A 4,286-nucleotide genomic window follows, 5' to 3' on the forward strand; every position below is an offset into this window, starting at 1 on the left:
GAACCGGGGGTCTGGGTGCATCGGGCAAGTTGCGCGCGGCGGGCAGGGGACAGCATCCGCTCAAAAAAACTGCAGTGCTGAATTACTTCAACCTGTTCAAATTTCCCTTCACTTTCTCCTCCCACTAGTTCCGGTTTCTCTTCCTCGACTGAAATCCGCTGCAGTCTTTCCCCATCGTGACCGTTCTCCCTTCTTACACCCGGGGGTTTATTTTGCCGTGTAAATCCATTCATCCTCCAGTCCTTCAAATGTAAGCAAGCTCTTTTTTCAAGTCTCCTCTTAACATGCCCTGTTAAATCACTAGCAAGACAAAACAGCGCTGCTGAGAGAAACACCCCATTATAAGGTGGTGTAATAAATTCTTCAATGAAGTTCAAATGCCAGCAAATACCTTTTTTTAAGATTTCAATGAGAAAAATAAAAGTGATTGACTTGCTATCGGCTTGGAAGGAGATGATCCTTCTCGAGCACCTGCAGAAGCAGCAAAACTGAAACCAGAGGTTTGCCAAGCGGTTGGCCACCTGCCTTTTAGCCAAGAGCCATCACTTAGGATGCACACAAGGATGTGGCAGCCGTAGGCCTGATTTTCGTCTTTACCGGAGGGGATTTGAACTCGTACCTCTTGTTCTCCCATAACATTATTTTGACAACAAACCTACAGCATCTCAGGAGTAGGAGAGCTTAGATTATCCTGTTGATACTGTTTCAACAGCTTTGTTGAATTTATTAATTAATTTGTACTAAGAATTCACCAGGGCAGGAACCCAGCTGGGTTTGCTCCCAGTTAAGTGTGTAAACTGCCAAACTAGGGAGTCACACCCACTTGTTTGCATGTGACTGCCATACATTTAAGTAGTTTTACAAAGTGGTATAGTTCCACACGGAAAGACTGAGAAACACACACTTCAGCAGGAGAGGCCTGTGCTAATCAAAGATTTAGTCCCACCTTACATAGTGTAATGTCTAGATGTTGATTAACATAGGAAGGAAACAGGTTGGAATGACTCTACAGCTTAACCTTTCCCTATTTCTTTTTTCACCTGTTCTCCAGCATTTTTCCCATGTGTCCTTAATTATGTATGGATGATGGGAGCAACCCCTACAGCTTCACTGTGGGCTGTCCATTCAGAAAGAGAAACCAGAGCTAGGCCTCCATTAATACAGATGAATACTATTGAGAGGAGAACTGCACACAACTGCACTGATGAGCATAACCATAATATTCTTCCTATGCCACCCAAAAATTTGGATTAAGCCCACATCTAATTCCAAACCAAAATAACTGAGGGGGAGGGAACATATTAAAAGTTCTGATTAGCTCTATGACTACCTTCCTCCTCATTCTATTATGTTCCTGTTTCATCTTGTCCCTCTACTTTTAGACTCCTAGGATAATTCAGGTTGAGAGGGACCTCAGGACGTCACCAAATACAACCCTCCGCTCAGTTAGAGCGGGCAGCTGACGGCCTTGTCAAGTTCAGAGTATCTCCTCAAACAGAGATTTCCATGATCTCTCTGGGCACCCTACGCCAATTCTTCGGTTCCTTCCCTGCTTATGCATAAGTTCAATTCTAAAACTGTCCTCACCTCCTTTCCACAGTCGCTTACTCCAGTTTCTTTAAACTTTCAGCTAGAAGAAGACAACAGCAACAGTTCTATGAGAGCAGTAAGAGCCTGGGAACAGGCAGAGAGAAAGTCCAGCAGACTCAGAGAGGTAATTTTTCCTGGCTTTATGGGAAGGGGAGAAGCAATCCTGTTGACATTTCATTTATAATTCGCTAAAACTAATGAGCAGTGTGAAGGAAAAGCAAAATTTTAGCAGCAAGATAGTGAAAGAGAACCGGTGGAGCTGATAAGTTATTTGCAGATGCCTTTTTTCCTCCATGGAACCAAACTCAGGTTCAATGGAAACATTGCACCTTAAGGATGAAATCACTCAGGAAAGTTGTTGCTCTGTAAAACAGTCCAGTTGGTCTCTTTCTTCACTCCCTCAGTATTTTCTGGGTCAGTACAGAATTGTTTCTAGTCACTTTCTGTCATTGCAAGTCCTATCAGGTCTCTGGACAGTGGCAGGTTGTAGGGGAAATTCACTGAGACATGAGAATAGCAGCAAGTTGTTTTTCTACTACCCATATACTAAGCCCTCCTGTGTCTGTGTTACACTCTCTCTGTGACAGAATTTGTGTTCAGACTAGCTGGCCGGCTGCTGCAGCCTTCAGTTAAAAAGTATGGGAATTGTCTGGTAGTTTCTTCTTTCTGCAGCTTTTGTCTTTTTTGAGCATACCTGACCTGCTAGTGTTAAAAGATGCCTCGTCTGAAAAGCCCTGCCACTAACAACAAGAAAAACGCTGATCTGTAGGGAAAAATGCAAAAATGCTCACTTCCAATACGTGACGAAAACTTCTGTATCACAGATGTAGGCCATACCAGAAAAGTCATATTTTGACCATGGTTTTGTTGTCATAGAAATTAGTTTATAGCTTATTTCAACTTCACAACTGTTTCTATTTATAAGTAAACAGGGGATGCAACTGTAACACAGTATCACTTTTCTATACTAATATTTAGGAATTTAGGGAAAAACACAGATCAAAGTGATGTAGGCCTACATCACCTTTCATGTCAAGGGGATGACACTTGTAATATAGAGCCACCCAGATAGATAGCCTTGGAATTGTCAAAAGACATTATCGTGATCAGTTCCTTATAAATGAATATGTGGCTGTAGGCCAGTAATTCAAAATGGTGGAGGTAAGGGGTTATGGATATACAAACTAAGCAATCAACACACTTCTAGTTAGTTCCATTCTTTCAAATGTAGGCACACTGAAGTCTGGTAATTATTTTCTTTTATTATCATTATTAATACCTGGTGCTATTTAGAAATTCCTGTTACTTCAGAATTGTTACTTGTAAGCAAAAATAATCTATGACAGTTGCCTTTGAAAAGAAACCTATCAAGCAGTTCAGTTGGTATGAAGGAATTCCCATAAAGCATTTAAAATTAGTTTCAGAACAGCCTTATGGTTTAATCTCTGATAAAGAAAAAAAGTTCAAGCACTCCACATTCACCACACTACTATCATGATGGTTTCCAAGCTATCAAGCTTTTGGAACGTGTCACAGTTCTCAGCAAAGCTCCTTCTACCGTTGATTCAGGGACATCTCTACCACCTTGAACCACTACGACCACACTTAAACCTCTCCTGAACTATAAGGAAAACAACTTTTTTTTCAAAAGTGCTCTGCACAAATACTGTGGGGAATAGCAGAAAACAGACATTTAGTAGCTAGCTACTACAAAACAGAAAGCAATGCCAACTTTTCTACTGTACTAATCGATAAAAGTGCAACCAGTTCCACACGCATATTAGGCAGTTGAATTTGGAAATTTAATAATTCTCATTTTCTGCCATAAATTTCTCCTGATTGTTTGCAGAAATAGAGCAGCTGGTATACACAGTTTCCAGAGAAGTCAACAGGAACCACACCAATGAAGTTTGGAGCAGAATTTGGCTAACACCATATACCCAGAGAACTTGGACTATTTATTTTGGACACTTCCATGCTATGTTCAGCCTATGAGTTGTTAACATTTAAGACCACAGAATCACAGAACATTTAAGGTCACAGAATGGTTGAAGTGGGAAGGGACCTCTGCAGATCGTCTAGGTCAACCCTCTGCTCAAAGCAGGGTCAGGTACAGCAGGTTGCTTAGAGCTGTGTCCAATTGGGTTTTGGATATCTTCGAGGATGGAGACTCCACAACCTCCTTGGGCAACCTGTTCCAGTGTCTGACCACATTTCACAGTGTTTTCTTACATTCAGATGGAGTTTCATGTAGTTCAGTTTGTGCCCATTGCCTCTTGTCCTGCCATTGAATATCACTGAAAAGACCCTGCATCCAGCTTCTTTACTCCTTCCCATCAGGTATTTGTACACATGGATAAGATCCCTCCGAGCCTTCTCTTCTCCAGACGGAAGAGTCCCAGCTCTCTCAGCCTCACCTTGTACATCAGATACTCCAATCCCTTCATCATCTTCATGGACCTTTGCTGGACTCTCTAGTATGTCCATGTCTCTCTTGTAGTGGGTAGCCCAGAACTGGACATGGCACTCCAGGTATGTCTCACCAGGGCCAAGTAGAGAAGAATCACCTCCCTTGACCTGTTAGCAACACTCTTCCTAATGCTGCCCTGGACACTACTGGCCACAAGGACACAATGCTGCTTGTGTCTGACTTGTTGAACAACAGGACTCCAAGGACTTTTTCTGCCAGGCTGCTT

General features: G+C 42.2%; 1 long non-coding RNA gene across 1 annotated transcript; it reads left to right on the forward strand.

The window, feature by feature from the left end:
- The first annotated feature begins 149 nt into the window (after window positions 1-149).
- On the forward strand, window positions 150-3,595 carry LOC103894619. The gene is made up of 3 exons (XR_657321.1): window positions 150-250; window positions 1,631-1,714; window positions 3,440-3,595. It is a non-coding gene; the product is annotated as an uncharacterized LOC103894619 (long non-coding RNA).
- Window positions 3,596-4,286: the final 691 nt, after the last annotated feature.

This window comes from Aptenodytes forsteri, unplaced genomic scaffold (genome assembly GCF_000699145.1).
Source record: "Aptenodytes forsteri isolate BGI_AS27 unplaced genomic scaffold, ASM69914v1 Scaffold288, whole genome shotgun sequence".
NCBI lineage: Eukaryota > Metazoa > Chordata > Aves > Sphenisciformes > Spheniscidae > Aptenodytes > Aptenodytes forsteri.